Source organism: Eleutherodactylus coqui, chromosome 8 (genome assembly GCF_035609145.1).
Source record: "Eleutherodactylus coqui strain aEleCoq1 chromosome 8, aEleCoq1.hap1, whole genome shotgun sequence".
Lineage (NCBI taxonomy): Eukaryota > Metazoa > Chordata > Amphibia > Anura > Eleutherodactylidae > Eleutherodactylus > Eleutherodactylus coqui.
In genome coordinates this window covers 207,129,948-207,151,449 of record NC_089844.1, presented here as the reverse complement: position 1 = coordinate 207,151,449, position 21,502 = coordinate 207,129,948, and positions in this window count along the sequence as shown.

Here is a 21,502-nt window from a genome sequence, read left to right as displayed (position 1 = left end):
ACCCTAGTAACATTTTCGTAACGGCAATATAGGCAGAGCCCAGTGTTAGTAACATTTTAGTAGTAACAGTATAGGCAGACCCCACTAACATTTTATTTGCAGAAGTATACACAGACCCCAGAAACATTTATGTAGCAGCAGTATTGGCAGACCCCTGTAACATTTCTGCAGCTGAAGTATAGGCAAGCCCCTGTAACGTTAATGCAGTTACGCTCCTCTCCTTTGGCCCAAACAAGTTTCTCTGATAACTGTGGTAACACAGGAGAAAATACATGATGCCCAGTGCTGATCCCCTGACCCCAAGCAGGAGGAGGAGGTGGCATTACAAGGCCAAGACACCATGACCAGGACCCGCTATAGTCTGTATGGGAAGCACTTTAGCGGGCCCAGGGTCAGGTTCGGTTCCAAGCCTCCACCATTGTGACCCAAGGTGCCCTGAGTTACATAGCAACAAGAAATCCATGTGTCGCAACATAGATAGCTCAACACTGGAAGGGGCAGTCTCTGAGTTCCTTGGCCTAGCCTATGCTGTAAGTGCACAAAGATGGTATTACACAGGAAGTACTCGGAGTGCCCAGCCATGGGAGAGTTTCGCCCCGCCAAGCAACTTGGCCTCGGCCAGCAATTCGGGCCTAGTCAGCCACTGTACTATTTGTGCCACATAGGTAAAACACCGCGATGGGAAGACTTAGTGCACCCATAGTATAGGCAGACCCCAGTAACATTTCTCTAGCAGCAGTATACGCAGACCCCTGTTACATTTATGTAGCAGAAGCTTATGCAGACCCCAGTACCATTTTTGTTGCATCAGTATAGGCTGTGAGGAAGGAGGAGCAGCAGCCAGAGGATTCAGAGTTTCAGCAGTGGATGGTGTAGAAGACTGGGTGGTCGATACATTGCTGGATGCATTTTCTGCCATCCACGCAGGATCTGCTCACACTGCTCTGTTTGCAATAAAGGTCTACCACGTGGACCCACAAATTGTGATATGAAGCTGGGGACCCCAGAAACTTGCCTCTCTCCTAATACCGCAGCAGCCGGCTGGGATACACCTGGACCAGGAACTTGGCCCACACCCTCACTTGGAACTCTGCATCCTCGCCCGCGTCCACATCCTCGACCCCTACCCCTCAGCATGGTGGATTACGAATAGAGCAGACACCGACCGCTGTAAATAATTATGGAATCATATGCGTACACTCTCACGCAGAGAGCGGAATCGTAACGCTAACTCCAGGCAGAAAAAAATGGAAGCAATGCAATAGTGATGCACCAGAACTCCCACCAGGCACCCAGTAAAATGCAGACGGTCAGCGGTAGCCCTAAGTAGGAGCTTTTTGTTTTTCTTGGGTCAAAGAATACAGGCTATATAGTGTGTATATCACTTTCCCTCTATCAGTCGCTGTGGCCGTACGCTGTGCGTCTCTAATTCACTGCAGACACAGGCCAGTGTAAGTAATCTTGAAATTATGTGTGTAGACTTTGTCGCTGAGAGCGGTATAGTAAGGCAAACTCCAGGCAGAAAAAAAAAAAATAGACAGGAAGGCCGCAAACAGGCCTAAGTGCAATAGTGATGGACTACAACTCCCATCAGACAACCTGTAAAATGCACACGGTCACAGGTAGCCGTAAGAAGGACCGTTGGGGTTCTTGTACACAGGATGCTACACTACCACTCTCCCTATCTCAGCAACGCTGTCCCTATACTATGTAGTTGCACCCGGGCCCAAAAGGTTCCTGGGCCCGGGTGCAACTGCATCCTCTGTATCATCTATAGTTACGCCCCTGGTAATGTTTCAAAGATCAGAAAAATGTCAACAGATGCAATAAGGTAGCAGTAAGTGTACCAATGTTTCAGCCATATTGTGTAATCAGACCAATGTTAACCTGTAACAAACAATATAACCTGAAATCACACTTGGAAAGCCAGTCACATTCAACATGTTGTATGTCATCTAAACTATGAACAAGGGGGCTTATGCATAAAATGTGAAAAAGATCAATCTTTCAGGAGCCATCTACCTAGAATACCGTTGGGAAACTGTAACGTGTTGTGAGGTATTTTCCTTATCCTGGATATCACCCAGCAGTAGGAAGGGATAAGGCAGGAGGCATTTTCCATGGCGGAGGTGACAGCTAGGGTCCCCTGTAGGCGGTAGGGAAAGGCCCGAGAACACAAATAGGAAGGAAAAACTATCCAGGAGAATGAAAATATGCACAACAAAGGAGGGAATTGTGGGAGATATCCAATATGTTCACCATTGTGTATGTATTTTCTGTTGTCAACTGTGAATATACTGTATTTTGTGTATGGTCTAATCCTTTGGGGGAAGGGAACATCGCCCCCCCCCCCCCCCCCCCTCCACAAGAATTGGAGAAGCAGTGCTGTGTGTCCAAGAACTGGTCAAACCAGTTCTAACTGGCAGAAACCTATCTAGGAATATCTTTGTCTTTGTCTTGGTCAAGCAGAGAGGAGAAACAGGATGTTCTTCTCATGAGACCAAATTCAAGAATGAACTGAGCGTGATCACCAAAGTTCCTCCCAGATGGATGACATCACAAGCTACCTCACAAATACCTCCCTGTATGAACGACCAATCAGCACACTAAATGATGTAACCGTATACTTCCTGTGTTGAAACTTATTTAAGTTTTACCCGCGCTTAAAGGGGTTGTCCCGCGCCGAAACGGGTTTTTTTTTTTTTCAACCCCCCCCCCCGTTCGGCGCGAGACAACCCCGATGCAGGGAGGTAAAGAAAGCTCACCGGAGCGCTTACCTGAATCCCCGCGCTCCGGTGACTTCTCTACTCACCGCTGAAGATGGCCTCTTCCTCCGTGGACCGCAGCTCTTCTGTGCGGTCCACTGCCGATTCCAGCCTCCTGATTGGCTGGAATCGGCACGTGACGGGGCGGAGCTACACGGAGCTACACGGAGCCCCATAGAGAAGAGGAGAAGACCCGGACTGCGCAAGCGCGGCTAATTTGGCCATCGGAGGGCGAAAATTAGTCGGCACCATGGAGACGAGGACGCCAGCAACGGAACAGGTAAGTATAAAACTTTTTATAACTTCTGTATGGCTCATAATTAATGCACAATGTACATTACAAAGTGCATTATTATGGCCATGCAGAAGTGTACAGACCCACTTGCTGCCTCGGGACAACCCCTTTAATAAAGCTAGAGACTCTTTTGGGGACACATGATGTAGACTCGTGGTCTTTGAAAGGCTCTCCAGGCCTGCACATATTATCTAATTTGAAACACACAGTATATCTGATATAGCGAATTTTGTGCTAACAAATTTGGAGGCACCGCTGGGATAATGAAGATACAGAGATATGAAGATATTTCATCGTTATCCGGACACAAGGGGACTTCGAAGCAGAGACGGACAGATAAGGAGCTCAAACAAGGTAATAAGCTATTCTTATACCTGTACCATCTCTCCCTCTCTGCTATGATCCGCCCCAGGCCGGGTGAGTTGAAATATGATAAGTCTGTATCAAAAGAACAATGAAGTAGATATACTGTGTGGTTTTTATGTTGTCTGTGAAGTAATGTCCTGAGTGTAAAGAAGGTGTGAGCTATGGGGGGGGGGGGGGGGGGGGTTATATTGTCTCTGTAGTAGTGAATGGTGTGAACAGACTGTACAGGTTAATAAGGAACAAAGAATGTGTAGGAGAACTTGTTAAAAGAAAGTAAAAAGGAAAGTTGATATAAGCAATTTTAGCTGAAGGTTATAGTAGTGAGTAAAGTTGCTGGTTAAAAAAAAACAGTAGTGTCCATGTGGTGAGAGAGTCTCCATTGTTCAACATGTGGTTGATGAGGTCTCCCTTTGTTATGTGGGGGGGGAGGGGTGCACATGGAATGCTTGCATTTGCCATGTTGGCATACATCAAACTCAAGGGAATTTGGGCTTGGAGTAAGATGTGGGCTAGCCAAAGATTCTGCTCCGATTATGGCAGGCCAAGCAGGCTGTTGAGGTTCCACAATGTGGTGCCAAAAGTACAGATCTGTGCCATGAGGTGCAGGAGTAGAGAATCTCAATTAATTAAGGATTTTTCCAATTACGACAAGATGGGCAGGGACGAAATTGTAAGTGCTTATTAATAAGATAAGCCAGACCTGTGTCGTGAGGTGTGGGAAAAATCAAAGTATGACTCGCAAGCAAATTCAATGAGATGATGTTTGTAAACACAACTGGACACACAAAAATGGGTGAAGGAAAAAGCAAGTCAATGAGTTAAGGAAAGGTAGAAGGTTTAACAATGAACGGTGATAATAGTTGCTATCTGGAGTGGTGAATATAAGTATGTGGGTGGAAATGGGCATAAGTTGTATTGTGTTTGTCATTGTATAGCCTATTCGGAACAAAATATGTAAAAACCGCGGTACATAAGAGTTTTTCTTTTATATATATATATATATATATATATATATATATATATATATATATATATATATATATATACTTTGTTCAATATGGGAAGTTCTATGTACAGTAAATACAATCCCAGTTTCTACTTCACATGAGATACTTATCAGTCTGTGTATGAGTGAACGAAAACCCCGGTGAGTGTGAATTCGTGTATTAATGAAGGGCCCGTATGAGAGTTAGATTGTGTTATATGGTGTGTACTGTTCGGTGGCTAGAAACTAAATGAGGAAAGAAAGACCAAACGCTGAGCCAGACCACAGAGGGTGGAGCTAGGTGATGTAAGCAGATGGGAGGAAGAACAATAGGAAGAGGTCTTGCTCCACCCTCAACACAGACAAGCCTAGGAGAGAAGTGTGTCTCCATTTAAGTGGATGTTGGTATAGATATGTATATTGTGGTAATGTATAGAGGGAAGGTCACTCTTAGACTCCATGTTAAGTTGAACAAATGTAGGTGACCAAAGGAGGGGCATCTAATTTTATTCCTGAGGGTAGTAGTGTGAGATAATAGCCCAGGTTTGCCACAGTGTATGTATATATATATATATAAATATATATATATATATATATATATATATATATATATCTATATATATATATATATATCTATATATATATATATATATATATATATATATATATATATATATATATATATATATATATATATATATATAGGTTATTTGAGTATGTGGAGAATTTAAAAATATTGAGTTGTGTTAATTTGAATATTATTGAATTAACCCCTTAACGACTGCCCCATCGGGAAACTACGTCCTCAGAAAGTGGGCTTTAACCCCTTGAGTGGCACGCCCGGAAATTTTCCGGGACGAGCTCCACTGCTCATAGCAACATAGCCCGGAAGATTTTCGGGCTATGTATCACTATGGGAGCTGCAGAGCACAATGCCACAAGCTGTGACAGTGTGCTCTGCCTGCACAGACCCACAGAGAGTAGTGCAAGGGCTTTGAAAAACCAGCAGAAGATATTGCCGATCTGCCGGCAACCTCCTGCACTGGTTTGTTTACAGGTTGCCATAGAGACCATCGGCTTGTCAGAAGCAAGCCGATGGTCTCTGTGGCAGGGAGAGCTGGTTGTTAGCTGTCAGAGGACAGCTAGGTACCAGCTCTTACAGCAGAGATCAGAGAAAACCTCCGATCTCTGCTGTGTTAACCCTTTACATGCTGCAGTCTATGTGACTGCAGCATGTAAAGGGCTGTCACTGCAGCATGTAAAGGGCTGTCACCATCGGACCCCCAGAATGTGATCAGGTGGTCCTGATGGGTCCCTGTGGAAGTCCCCTAAAGGGACAAAAAAAAATAAAAATAAAAAAAAATTATAAAAATACTTGTCTCCCTTTACTTTGTAAAAAAATCAAAAATACAAATCACACATGTGGTATCCATGCGTCGTAATGACCCAGAGAAGGAAGTTAATACATTATTTAACCCCTTAATGACATGGCCCCTTTTTTTCTTTTTTCCCCATTTCTTTTTTTCCTCCCCCCTGTTTAAAAAATCACAACTTGTCCCGAAAAAAAACAAACCCTTAGGCCTTATGTCCACGGGGAAAATCAGATCCGCTGCAGATTTGTAACGCGGATTTGGGCTGCGGATGCAGTGCGGATGCACTGTAATTGTCTTTTATTTTTCATGCGGGAGATCAATTGAGCTATGTGCTCTATGAGCTCCCGCACGCGTGATCCGCACTAAAATGGAGCATGCCTATTTTTTTTTCATGCTCCAGAAATTTTTAAATTCACTTTTATTGACCATCCGCGGGTATTTATCTTGCCGCGGGTGGTCAATGGATTCCTATGGGTCGCGGATCCGCGTGCGGGAAAAACGCTCCGGATTTTAATTCTTAATTTGCCCGTGGACATGAGGCCTTATATGGCCATGTCAATGGAAAAATGAAAAAGTTATGGCTCTTGAGACGCAACTGCAAAATTTGCTGAAATTCAATGATTAGACTATTTAAAAAAAAACCTGCCCTGGTGGGTCTGACAGGGTGGTTGGAAACCCGCCACTCAAGGGGTTAATCCTAGAGGACATAGTTTTATGCATCCTCTTTGGATTAATGCCCACTTGCCTGAGGACGTGACAGCTCCATGCTGTCGGTGCCCGCAGGTAGCCGACAGCATGGAGCTGTCATCCCAGGATGCGGGCAGTCCCCCCCGGCATTGTGATCGGCGCTATGCAATGGATAGCGCCGATCGCAAAAAAGTAAAGAAAAGTGCATAAAATGACAAATATCCAGCTGCTCTGATGGATCGGATCCACCAGGGCAGCTGAAAATACTCATGCGGCTTGTCGGCAGTGTCCCCCAGAGATCTGCTCCTCCCGGACCCGCCGGCGGCCTTCTGCGCATGCGCGCCAGACGATGACGTCACGCGCTGAAGCTCGGGAGCCCCCCGGCAAGTTTAAAATCTCCTTGCTCCCGGCTCCCAAAGGTAGCCGGGAGCCAGGAGGTGTTACCGGGGACCGCGGAGAGCGAAAAAGTTGAAAAAAGTTTTTAAAAAGTGTCCGTTTCACCTCCCCTCATGGATCGGATCCATGAGGGGAGGTGAAAATACTCACCCCCGGTCCTCAGCAGTGGCCCGATGTTCCGGGACCCGAAGTCCCCCTCTGCGCATGCGCGCCCGATGATTGACATCGGGCGCGTGCACAGAGGGGCTCGAGCCCCGGGAAATTTAAAATCCCTCTGTTCCTGGCTGCCATGTGTAGTCAGGAGCAGAGAGATGTCACCAGGGACATGATCACTGTCATCCAATGGATGACAATGATCATGTATAGTAAAAAAAAAGTGTAAAAATGTTTTTAAAAAGTGTAAAAAGTAAAAAAAAAAAAAAGTTTAAAAAAGTTTTTAAAAAGTTAAAAAATCTTACGTCTCATCACCCCCCACGGATCATATCCGTGAGGGAGGATGAAATTACATACCTAAGGCCTACGGATTTATCCGCAGACCTTACCCCAGCTTCTGCGCACGCGCCCGTCGCCAAAGTGGCGGACGCATGCGCAAAAGCTGTGGATTGCCAGCGTAATTTAAAATCTCCCTGCTCCTGGCTACAAAATTTAGCCAAGAGCCTGGAGATTTCACGGGGGGCTGCGGAGAGCGGTTCCTGGTCAGGTGTTCGCCGTCATCCAATGGATAATGGCGATCACATAAAAGTTAAAAAAAGGTGAAGGTTCATCTTCCCTCACTGATGCGATCGGTGAGGGGAGATGAAACTTTTTAACGGAGGCCTGCGTATTTGCACCCCGACGCAATCCTCATCCGTGAACTTTCCCGGATTCTGCGCATGCGACCGCCAGCAAAATACCGGACCCATGCGCAGGAGTCAGGGAGCCCAGGAAATTTAAAATCTCCTTACTCCCAGTGACCAACGGTCGCCGAGAGCCTGGAGCAGTGACGGGTGGCCTCGTTGAGCGGTCGCCGGTCACGTGATAAAAAGGTAGCGATCTACCTTTGGCCGATCTCACATGACCGGATAGGAATTACGGATTCCGCATGCGTCTGATCCACGGTTATATGCAGATCAATCACATTGGATTACACAATTCCGCTCACATTAGCGGGTTGGAATTACGGAATCCACTCGCAGAAAAGAGAACGCAGCAGGTTCTATTTTACCGCGGATATCCGAACATTGAGCCCATTGTGCTCTGTGGTCCCGGATATACCCGCAGCCCATACGCAACTACGTTGTATACGGGCTGCGGGTACCTGTGTCATCGCTAAGCGACGGTGCGGAAAATACAAACAAAAAAAAGGTTCTGCGCATGACCGCCTGTGTGAATACACAGTTATGCGCAGTACATTACGCGGCCGTACGCAGGGTCACAGCCGGGCTCACAGCTGGGATCCGCTGCGGGCCTCCACAAGCAGATTCCACCCACGGCTGTGTGAGCCCGGCGTTATTCAGAACGCTACCTGTGATACGTATTTTACAAGAAGCCCCGGGAACGCTCGCCTTCCTGCAGTTCCAGGAGCAGCTTGTTGAGTGCCTTCTGTGTGAGACCGCCGCACCTCAGCAAGCTTACGGAGACTCACAGAACCCCACTTTTTACACCCCATACCCGCTACTGAGGTCAAGAAATGACCCACAAAAAGCATGAGAAGAGGGGGATACCCGGTTTTATTGCCCCATGTACCCATCCCAACCAGCCTCCGTAATTACCCCTGTCTTCAGACATACTACACAGTTCACATTATTACTTTTATCTAAGATTTGGGGAACGCCGAAAAGGGTGCGGAGTGTGTGTGTGTGGGGGGGGGGGGATTTTTAGGGAGTCAATTTTTATTCCGTACAAATGGGCAATGGGGCCTGGAATTCAGTCAGTTGTGCCCTGAAATCCAACGGGTGTTCCCTCCATTATAGGCATAACCATTTGTCCTATAAGTAGATTAGGGCCACAATGGGTATGTGTCTGAACACGGGACAAACGGGGATATCCATTTCGGGGTGAACGTCTTCATTCCTATGTACACTGTACAAAAAAAACAGTTTTTAAATTGACAAAATTGCCAAAAAAATGAAAATTATAATTTTTTCCTTCTGCTTTGCTTAGATTCATTCAAATACTGTGGGGTCAAAATATGCAGTACACCCCTATATGAATTCATTAAGGGGTCTAGTTTTTAAAATGGGGTCATTTGTGGGGTTCTTTATTGTTTTAGACGCTCAATGGCTCTACAAGTGGGCAATGGAGCCTGGAGATTATTCCGTTGTGCCCTGAAATCCAATGGGTGCTCCTTCCATTATAGGCCTAGCCATGTGTCCTTTAAGTAGATTGGGGCCACAAGGGGTATGGTTCTGAACACAGGACAAAAAGGGGTATCCATTTTGGGGTGAAAGTCTTCATTCCTATGTGTGCTGTACAAAAAAAAAAAACAGTTTTTAAATTGATACAACTGCCAAAAAAATGAAAATTGTAATTTTTTTCCTACTGCTTAGATTTATTCAAAAATTGTAGGGTAAAAATACACAGTACACCCCTAGATAAATTCGTTAAGGGGTCTAGTTTTCAAAATGGGGTCACTTGTGGGGGTTCTCTTTGGTTTTGGCCGCTCAAGAGGTCTTCAAATGTGCTATGGGGCCTAAAACGCCTTCAAGGAAAATTTCAGTTCTGAAAACCACCGACTACTCCTTTCATTTTGGGCCCCGTTGTGCATCCAGACATAAGATTAGGGCCACAATGGGTATGTCTCTGAACACGGGAGAAACAGGGGTATCCATTTTGGGGTGCAAGGCTTCATTCATGTGTGTGCTGTACAAAAAAAGCAGTTTTTAAAATGACAGAATTGACAAAAAAAAAAATCACAATTTTTTACTTTTGCTTTGCTAGAATTCATTCAAAAAATGTAGGGTCAAAATAGGCAGTACACTCCTAGATAAATTTGTTAAGGGGTCTAGTTTTCAAAATGGGATCATTTGTGGGGGTTCTCTATGGTTTTGGCCGCTCAAGAGCTCTACAAAAGTGCCATGGGGCCTAAAACGCCTTCAAGCAAAATTTCAGTTCTGAAAGACACCGACTACTCCTTTCATTTTGGGCCCCGTTGTGCATCCAGACATAAGATTAGGGCCACAATGGGTATGTTTCTGAACACGGGAGAAACGGGGATATCCATTTTGGGGTGTAAATCCTCATTTTCATTGGCACTATAGGAAAAAAATATATCTTTAAAATGACATATTTGCAAAAATATGAAATTTTATTTTTTATCCTCTAAATTTAATTAATTCCTGAAAAAAAACGGTGGGGTCAAAATACTCATGACACCCCTCAGTGGATACACTAAGGGGTGTAGTTTTCAAATGGGGTCATTTGGGGGGGGGGGGTATCTATTATTCTGACACTCATGAGCCTTTGCAAACTGGGCTTGGTGCAGGAAAACAAAGTGTTCCTCAAAATGCTGAAAAGTAATGTTAAATTTGTACGTCATCTAAATGGTTAAAAAAACACAAAAGTTTTTCAAGTGTGCATTCAGAATAAAGTAAACAGATGGAAATATATATCTTATCAAAAATTTGTACCGTATGTTAGGACATATTTGAGATATTACAGTTGAAAATGTGAAAAAATGTCAATTTTTTCAATATTTTCCCAATTTTGGCGCTTTTAATAAATATACACAAATTATATTGGTCTCTTTTTACCACCTAAATGAAGTACAACATGTGGCGAAAAAACAATGTCAGAATCACTGGGATATATAAAGCCTTTACGAAGTTATGCTACGTTGAACGATGCATGTCAGATTTCCAAAATTTGGCTCCGTCACTAAGGCGCAAACAGGCTTCGTCACTAAGGGGTTAAGATACTAAAATGAGATAATTGTGTACTTGAGACATTTGATAAGTACTTTAGTCAAATTAATAACAAAAGTTCTATTCTAGAGTGTATCTCATTTTCAATTATAGGACACCGCTTATAATCCACGGTTTTCACGCCGAGCCGATATACGTCGTCCTCATCTGCAGGGGGGGGGGGGGGGAGGCTGGAAGAGCCAGGAGCGAGAACTGAGCTCCCACCTCCTCTCTGCCTCCTCTCCACCCCCTCCCCGCCCCTCTGCCATGCTGTCCATTGGTTTCTACAGTAACATAACAGCGCCCTCTATTGGTTTTACAGAAACGTGCTGCACCTCCTATTGGATTTACCCAAATTACAGCACCATAGAGATTAGCGGGTCACCTCCCAGTTCTCCATCTTTTTGCCCTAATTTTCTCTAGGGTGGTTTCAAACCGGCGGGAAAGTCGCGCCAATTTTACCCGATGCGTTGGTTATTGAAAAAAAAAAGCAGATTCCGCAGCCAATGCTGAGGTAAAATGAAAGCTGTGCTGTGATTGGTTGCTATTTTTTATACTGTTAAGGTAACATGAAAGCTGTGCTGTGATTGGTTGCTATATATTATAATGCTGAGGCAACATGAAAGCTGTGCTGTGATTGGTTGATACTTCTTATATAGCAACCAATCACAGCACAGATTCTGGTTGTGCTCTTAGCGTAGAGCAGGAATGCGAGCCCGATTCGCGTCTAACACACTTTGTTCACCGTCCTACTGTAGCTCGGCACCCGCAATGTGCAGACCCTGTTTGAAGGAGGATTCTGGTTGTGCTCCCAGCATAGAGCAGGAATCCGAGCCCGATTCGCGTCTAACACACTTTGTTCACCGTCCTACTGTAGCTCGGCACCTGCAATGTGCAGACCGTGTTTGAAAGAGGATTCTGGTTGTACTCCCAGCGTAGAGCAGGAATCCGAGCCCGATTTGCGTCTAACACACTTTGTTCACCGTCCTACTGTAGCTCGGCACCTGCAATGTGCAGACCGTGTTTGAAAGAGGATTCTGGTTGTGCTCCCAACGTAGAGCAGGAATCCGAGCCCGATTCGCATCTAACACACTTTGTTCACCGTCCTACTGTAGCTCGGCACCTGCAATGTGCAGACCGTGTTTGAAAGAGGATTCTGGTTGTGCTCTTAGCGTAGAGCAGGAATCCGAGCCCGATTCGCGTCTAACACACTTTGTTCACCGTCCTACTGTAGCTCAGCACCTGCAATGTGCAGACCGTGTTTGAAAGAGGATTCTGGTTGTGCTCCCAGCATAGAGCAGGAATCCGAGCCCGATTCGCGTCTAACACACTTTGTTCACCGTCCTACTGTAGCTCGGCACCTGCAATGTGCAGACCGTGTTTGAAAGAGGATTCTGGTTGTGCTCCCAGCGTAGAGCAGGAATCTGAGCCCGATTTGCGTCTAACACACTTTGTTCACCGTCCTACTGTAGCTCGGCATCTGCAATGTGCAGACCGTGTTTGAAAGAGGATTCTGGTTGTGCTCCCAGCGTAGAGCAGGAATCCGAGCCCGATTTGCGTCTAACACACTTTGTTCACCGTCCTACTGAAGCTCGGCACCTGCAATGTGCAGACCGTGTTTGACTTAACTGGAGCAACCAGTGTCAGGCAGCTGCTGCCAAGGCAAATAGGATCATCGGAGGCATCAAAAGTGGTCTAGGAGGGGGCGTGGCCTGGCGATGGCGGCGTGAGCATCCCATTCCCTAAGCTCCCGCTGGACCCACCAATAAATACCCGCACTTAATGCCATTACAGCAACAAAACAGCAGCACCAAGCCCCACATGGGTCGCAGGAGAGTCTCAAGCCGCCCGGCGGCACCACCAGAAGCAGAGACAAAAGGTATCCAGCGATACATGCAGTCCCCCAGCGCCGCGGGCGCCGAAACCAAGATGGCGCCGGCTCACACACACAGCCTCTCCTCACCTCCAGACAACAGCAAGGGGACCTCCGGAGCCGACAGCAGCGCTGGAAATCGCCACCGCTCCTGCTCAGCAGGGGAAGAAGACAGAGATGATGCAGCACAGGGAAGAAGACCAGCGCCAACAGATCAGGTGAACTGACCCCAACCCCCAGGTTCCCCTGAGGAGAGGAACAGCCGAGTGGGGAGTGAACAGTCATCCAGCCCAGACAGCTATATAGTGACAGGGCAAAGCTCCCAAGCTGTTGTGAGCCCTAATCACTCGCCCCTAACAACCCCATATGAGGAGAGGGACACAAATAAACAATATCAGGCACAAATACCTGAAGAGAGCCCCCAGAAGTACCCAGCCATGACACATGCACAAACCACATTGAGGGGTCATTCTGCGGGAAGCGGCAATCGCCGAGACTGGGGCTACACTACGCGGCCAAGCGGAGGTCAGGGTACCAACCACGACATGACCATGACCAATACACCTCAAAACCAGAGCACCCCCCTGGCTGGACGCAAACACACTCGCAGGACAGCAGTCGCCCACGCCCTTGGTGCCATAGCAGTAACCCAGTCTATATTACTCCACCCGTCCGTGGTCCTCCAGACGAACCGACACAAGACGACTCCTGGGACTGGAAGGAACAAATGCGCTCACTGCTCACAAAAAGACTTCCAGAGATTGGAAGACTCCCACAAACAAGCCCTGCCTCTTGTGCAACAGGAGCTGCGACACGTGGGCCAAAGGCTGCAAACTGTGGAGGAGGCACAGGACGAGGTGTTCACGCAGCTGGACACCCATAGCCACGTCATTAATGCCCAGACGCTACTGATATCGGAAATCATGTCCCATTTGGACGACCTAGAAAATAGGCATCGTCGCAACAACATACGCTTAAGGGGCCTGTCTGAGGAGGTGACTCCAGAGCAGCTGGAAAACTGGGCACGCAACATGTTTTGCTCCCTACTACACCGAGACCGCTCCGAGCTGGTAGAAATAGATCGCATACATAGAAGCCTGGGTCCGAGACCTGAAGATCCGAGAAAACCCCGCGATGTAATTTGTAGGATCCACTTCTACAAAGATAAAGAAGTGATACTAAAACAAGCTCGAGACAACAACCCAGCCCTTGTCCATAACGGCTCCCCTATCACAATATTCCCGGACCTGGCCCGACGCACTTTACAGCTTCGCAAAGCAGTGAGGCCACTCCTGAATGCTCTACGGGAGAAGAATATAATTTACAGATGGGGCTACCCGTTCCAACTGATAGCATCTAAGAACGGTAAAACTGCAACATTCAAAACTCCGGCGAACCTCACAAGATTCCTAGGGACCCTGGAGCTGCCTATGGTGGCATTGCCGGACTGGCCGTCCCTACCCTCACTACCAGTCATGGCCCCTAGAGAGACCTGGCAAGAGGCCCGTCCTGAAAAGCGAAGGGGCAAAAACCACCCAAGACTCATCCCTCCCACATGAAGAAACACAACCTCAAAAGCTTAACGTAGATGGCTGGAGAAATACTCCCACACAACCAGACTTGCACAGAAGAGGCCAAACAGATCGATGACCCAATTCTCTCCAGTCCCCCCCCTTCCCCTCCCCCCCTCCCCTTTTTTTTTTGTCTGTCTGTTTTGTTCTGCTACCCAAGCCGTCACCCCCAGGCCAATGTTTATGTTTGTACGTTATGACAAGTTGAAGGTGTGGGGGCTACACTAGCCACACCACAAAGACCTCTCAGACTCAACCAAACTCTAACATCGTAGACTGCTGTTCAAACTGCACTTACTTAAGAATTGCGGGTTCTGTACTTGCGCCCCAATTGGGCATTTTTTTCTTATATGTTATCATTTGGTGGGAAAGACGGGGGTGCTCGCGACGGTGTCCCCTTCTACCTCCCTCAATAGGCTAGACGCCACTACATGCAGTCTATTCTCTGGCGCAAGCCAGACGAACACCTACCTCCTATGAGCTCAGGGCCCTATCCCCTGACTGACAGATCACTGTATTTCTGTCACCTTACTACAATCTTCCCCTCTACTTTTCCACTCCCTCTCCTAACTCCTTGGCATACCCTGATGGCAGCGACCCGTACCCATAATTCGCCAACATGACGAGCATATCCTTTTGCACTTATAATACCAGAGGATTAAATTGCCCAACCAAAAAAGGCCAGATCACACATGCATAAAAAACGTATCCTGATTGCTATGTTTCAGGAAACTCACTTTAGAAGAGACCACGTCCCAAAATGTACCAACAAATTCTATCCGCATTGGTATCATAGTACCCACCCTGACAAAAAAACATGCAGAGTCTCGGTAGCTATACACAAAAACTTACCATTTAACCTCCTCTCCTCAGAGATCGACCCGGAGGGCAGATACCTCTTCTTAAAACTGGAACTGGGGGAAAGAGTACTTACGATAGCTAATGTATATTTCCCTAACTCAGGACAGGTTGCCTTCAGGATCCGGGTGCTGGACGAGCTGGCTCGGTTTGCCTCTGGAGCCGCGATTATCCTTGGAGGAGACCTGAACCTATGCATGGACCCACACCTTGATTCAACATCAGGTAAGTCTGGGGTGTCCCTGGTGGCCGTGCGTAGACTGCGGAGACAGATGGCCTCACTTAAACTCATTGACCTCTGGAGGACTTTACACCCCGAGGTCAAGGACTTTAGCTACTACTCCCCGGCCCACAACAGTTACAGCCGGTTAGACTACCTATTTATTTCGCACGGTCTCTTAGATCTAGCACCCAAAAGTTCGATAGGTAGGCTTGTCTGGTCGGACCACGCACCGGTCTATGGGGCACTAACTAAGGGAGAAGCGGGATTTGGCCGAAACAACTGGCGATTGAACGACAACCTCCTGGGGGACGCCTGCTGCCTAAGCGAGGTACGCCCGGCTATTGAAAGTTTCATAGAAATACACAAGACAGATGAAACGGCCCCACCCCTGAAATGGGAGGCCCTGAAATGTGTCCTTTGTGGAATTTCCATTTTGCACGGGGCAAGGCTTAAGAAAGAGAGAGCAGGTAAAATACGGGACCTACTGACAAAACTAGATCTAGCGGAGCAATCCAACAAATCAAAAGCCACCCCATCCCTGAGTGCAGAAATCTCCCTACTACGTCAGCAGATCCTGGCAATTATGGACCAGGCTACTTTGTGCGCAAGAGACAAAATGAGGGGAGGATATTACGAGTACGGAAACAAATGTAGCGCTTGGCTCGCTAGAACACTTAACCCACGAGAACCGCACTCATACGTACTTGCACTAAACTCGCCCAGCGGGGAGAAGGCACATACCAACGCAGAGATAGTGGAATGTTTCCAGAAATATTATAGAGATCTATATAATATCTGGGATAACAACATAGGTCACGGGGAGTCGGGGGACTCGGGAATGGTATCCTATGTGGAGGCCCACGGTCCGGGGCCCGTCCCCGGTGAGGAATCAGGGGCTCTGGAAGAAGACATCTCAGAACAAGAGATTCTAGACGGAATCCAGAAACCTAAAATTGGAAAAAGCCCAGGCCCAGACGGCTTTACGCCCAGATTTTATAAGACCTGTGGAGACCCATTGACCCCTTTACTATGTCGCTCCTTTAACGCTATCTCCGAGATTTGCCCATTCCCACCTCAGGCGCTTCAGGCAATAATAACAGTGATACCTAAGCCAGGCAAAGATCCGCTACAATGTGAAAGTTATAGGCCAATCTCCCTTTTAAATGTGGACTCGCTAGAATAATCGCCTCACGCTTGCAACCCCTCGTGCCAGGGCTGATACACGGAGATCAAGTGGGGTTTGTCCCAGGCCGCGAGGCACGAGACAACACCATACGGACCCTTTCCTTGATTGGAAGGGCCCAGCAAGAAGGAATCCCCCTATGCCTTCTCTCGGTTGACGCCAAAAAGGCGTTTGACCGGGTCGATTGGGGCTTTCTAGAAACCACCCTCAAGAAAGTGGGGTTAGGGCCCAGAGTGCAAGCTGGATTATGGCACTGTATAGTGGCCCCACCGCAAGGATCTGAGTCAACGGTAGACTCTCTTCTCTGATAGATATTGGCAACGGCACGAGACAGGGTTGCCCCCTGTCACCCACCCTCTACGTTTTAGTTATGGAATCCCTTGCAAACGCTATAAGACAGAAACCCGACATAAAAGGCTTCCCAACTCCACACTCAGAACACAAACTAGCGTAATTTGCAGATGACCTGCTCATATACATGACCAGCCCCCATACAAGTCTCCCGTCCATACTAGTGTAATTTAAAAAATATAGCCAATACAGTAACTTCAAAATGAACATTAACAAATCAGAAATACTAAACATAACTCTCCCACTATCGAAAGTCATCCACCTAAAATCTCGTTTCCCACTGAAATGGAGAGATGACCATATCAAATACTTGGGTATCCACATATCGGCCAAGTTAGACGACTTGTTTACTCTCAACCATGGGCCTCTTGGCTTCTCGCTAGAGAGGGACCTCGAGAGATGGCGATCCCTGACTTTGTCATGGTTCGGCAGGATTAATGCACTAAAAATGAACATCCTCTCCAAATTCCTTTATCTGTTCCAGACCCTACCAATCCAGCTACCAAAAAGCTTTTTCACGCGGCTCAGAAGAGCAGTGGTGAAATACGTATGGAACGGAACTAGACCCAGACTAAGTTATAAAATCTTAACACAAAGAAAAGAGTCGGGGGGAGTGGGACTACCGGACCTTGCCAAGTACCACAAAGCGGCACTGAATAAGTGTGTACTCGACTTAATGCTGAGGAGATCCTCAAAAAGATGGGTTGAGCTCGAGCAGGATTCAGCCCCCTTCAAAGCGCAAGGCGTGTTTTGGCTAAAGGGAGGCCTCGGACGACGGAGGATAGTGGTCTCCCCACTTCTAGGATCCATCTTAAAGCAATGGGACGGCTTTGCGGTAAAAACAGGCTTGGTCTCGGTGCCCGGACCCTGGACACCCCTGGTGGGTAACCCAGACTTCCCAATGGGTATGCAAGGCTTGCCCCTCCTGGACAGGCTGGGGATACCCGTCCCTAGAATTCAGGATGTCACAACAGCGGGTAAAATCAAACCACTGGAAATACTGCTAGCGGAGGGGGGTTCGATAGCCGGTGTGTGGTTTCAACACCTACAGTTAAGCCACTTTATCCGATCGCAAGATCAGATCTCAGAGATCACGCGAAGACCCACCCTGTTCGAGGAGATGTGCGCCACGTCCCCTGAAAGGAAAGGGGAGATCTCCGCGGTCTATGGCATATTGGTAGCCAGGGACGCCCCAGACGACGGGGTGAGCTTCAAAAGAAGCTGGGAGAGGGAATTGGGCCAACAAATAGAAGAAGGCGACTGGTCCAGAGCTCTTACCATGACACACAAAATGTCCATATCGGGCAAACACCACAAATTAAATTACAAAATTCTCTCCAGATGGTACCGCACCCCGGCGCGCCTAGTCAAGATGTACCCCAATATTAGCAATAGCTGCTGGAGGTGCCAAAACGGCCTAGGGTCAATGACTCACATATGGTGGTCCTGTCCCCTGGTGTCCCCTCTGTGGATGCAGACAAACACACTATACAACGCCCTTACCTCAATGGGGGTCACTTTCTCACCAGGGACCGCACTTCTATCTATCATACCAGGCTCTATGGCTTTGATCAAAAAAGGACTCCTTAGGTTCTTCCTCCTGGCAACAAGACTTGTAATACCAAAGCTGTGGAACACCACGACACCCCCTACGCGTTTAATGTGGGTAAAAACCATGGACGACATCAGGTACATGGAAGAATTGAGAGCCAGAGACGACTCCAAATTTTCCAGTTATTACGCTACTTGGGCAACATGGATAAACTTCCGAGCCTCTCCTAAGTTTGACCTTTGGTTAACTAATGGCGTCATAACACCCTAAACATATCCAACTGTGGACGCTGTCTCAGACAGTGCCCACACTTGGGTTGCTGCTACCAGGCCGATAGGCCACACACTTTTAACAGCCAGGGCTGCCAAGGATCCCTCCCCCCTCGCCCCTTTCACCTCTCTAACATACTCCCCAACTCTCCCCCCCACCAGCTCCCTCTCCCCCCTACTCTCTTTCTCTTCTTAAGTCGCTCTTCTTTATTCTCCCTTCTTTTTCTTTCTTAGCTGCGCGACTTAACAGTATTGTAATGATGAAGGTCTCAGGCCTTAGATGGATCCTTACTCCCCCTACATGCCCGAATCTACATACAGTGAAGGAAATAAGTATTTGATCCCTTGGTGATTCTGTAAGTTTGCCCGCTGTCAAAAACATGAACAGTATAATTTTTAGGGTCGGTTAATTTTAACAGTGAAAGATAGAATATCCCCTAAAAATTCAGAGAATCACATTGTCTAAATTATATATATTTATTTGCATTTTGCACAGAGAAACAAGTATTTGCTCCCCTACCAACCATTAAGAGCTCAGGCTCCTCCAGACCAGTTAGACGCTCCTAATCAACTCGTTACCTGCATTATAGACAGCTGTCTTAAATGGTCACCTGTATAAAAGACTCCTGTCCACAGACTCAATTAATCAGTCAGACTCTAACCTCTACAACATGGGCAAGACCAAAGAGCTTTCTAAGGATGTCAGGGACAAGATCATAGGGGGACAAGGCCATAGGGGGACAAGGCTGGAATGGGCTACAAAACCAGAAGTATGACGCTGGGTGAGAAGGAGACAAGGTGCAATAGGAAGAAAATGGAAGACATACAAAATGACTGTCAATCGGCATCGATCTTGGGCTCCATGCAAAATCTCACCTCGTGGGGTATCTTTGATCATGAGAAGGTGAGAGATCAGCCTAAAACTACACAGGGGGAACTTGTCACAAAGCTGGGACCACAGTCACCAAGAAAACCATTGGTAACACATTACGCCGTAATGGATTAAAATCCTGGTGTGCCCGAAAGGTCCCCCTGCTCAAGAAGGCACATGTGCAGCCTGTCTGAAGGTTGGATGATTCTGAGAGTGATTGGGAGAAGATGCTGGGGGCAGATGAAACAACACCTTTTTGGCATTAACTTAACTCGCTGTGTTTGGAGGAAGAGAAATGCTGCCTATGACCCAAAGAACAACGTCCCCACTGTCAAGCATGGAGGTGGAAACATTATGTTTTGGGGCTGTTTCTCTGCTCAGGGCACAGGACTACTTCACCGCATCAGTGGGAGAATGGATGGAGCCATATAGCGTAAAATCCTGAGTGACAGCCTCCTTCCCTCCACCAGGACATTAAACATGGGTCGTGGCTGGTTCTTCCAGCACGACAATGACCCAAGACATACAGCCAAGGCAACAAAGGAGTGGCTCAAAAAGAAGCACATTAAGGTCATGAAGTGGTCCAGCCAGTCTACAGACCTCCATCCCAAGGAAAACTTATGGAGGGAGCTGAAGATCAGAGTTGCTAAGCAACAGCCTTGAAATCTTAAAGATTTAGGGATGATCTGCAAAGAGTGGGCCAAAATTCCTTCTCATGTGCGCAAACCTCATCATCAACTACAAAGACCGTCTGACTGCTGTGCCTGGCTACAAGGGTTTGCCACCAAGTATTAAGTCTTGTTTCCTGGAGGGATCAAATACTTATTTCTCTGTGCAAAATGCAAATAAATATATTTAAAATTTGGACAATGGGATTTTCAGGAATTTTTATTTGGATATTCTATCTCTCACTATTAAAATTAACCCCTTCCCGCTCTAGGACATACCAGTACGTCCTGAGAGCCTGGTACTTCCCGCAACAGGACGTACCGGTACGTCCTGGGGATAGCGCGAGATCACATATGATCCCGCACTATCCGGCAGCGGGAGCTGGCTGTCAGTCACAGCCGTCGTCCCGCTGCAGCCGCTGTTAACCCCTTCCCTGCCGCGATCTAAGTAGATCGTGGCAGGGAAAGAGTTCACGGAGGGGCCGCACTCCCTCCGTGTCTCCGGCCGGAACTCGATGTCATTGCGAGAGCCCGGCCTGTCACCATGGCAACAGGACGCCAGACACTGGCGTCCTGTATTGCCTATGCCTATGATCGCTGTAGAAGCGATAAGGCATGGCAGAGCAGTAGCTCTGCCATGCCTTATGACAGCGATCATCGGTACAGTGATGTAAGTCCCTCAGAGGGACTCAAATTATGTAAAAAAAAGAAAATAAAAATGTAAAAAAAAGAAAAATGTAAAAAAAAAAATGTAAAAAAAACCCCTTTTTTTAAGCTTTTTCTAATATTAGCATAAAAAAAGGTAAAAAAAAAAAGAAAAGCCCACATATTGGGTATTGACGCATCCGTAACGACATGTACAAATAGTTGAATACACTTTTTATTTGGTACGGCATAAAGCGTGAAAAAAAACCGCTAAAAAACAGAGGCAAAATGCTAATTTTTAGCATTTTGCCTCCCAAAAAATGCAATAAAAGTAATCAAAAAGCCATACATTCCCCAAAATGGTACCAACAAAAACTACAGCTCGTCTTGCAAAAAATAAGCCCTTATAGATCTCCGTACATAGAAAAATAAAAAAGTTACAGGGCTTTGAATGCAGCTATAGAGAAAAAAAAAGTTTAAAAAAAAATGGCTTTTTATTGCAAAAAAGTGTAAAAACCTTAAAAAAAATATAAGAATTTTGGTATCATTGTAACCATACAGACCCGCAGAAAAAATTTAGTGTGTCATGTATGCTGCATGATTCACGCTGTATAAAAAAAAAAAAAACAATCTGTCAGAATTGATGCGTTTTCTCTCCCTGTTATCATAAAAAAAATAAAATAAAAGTTT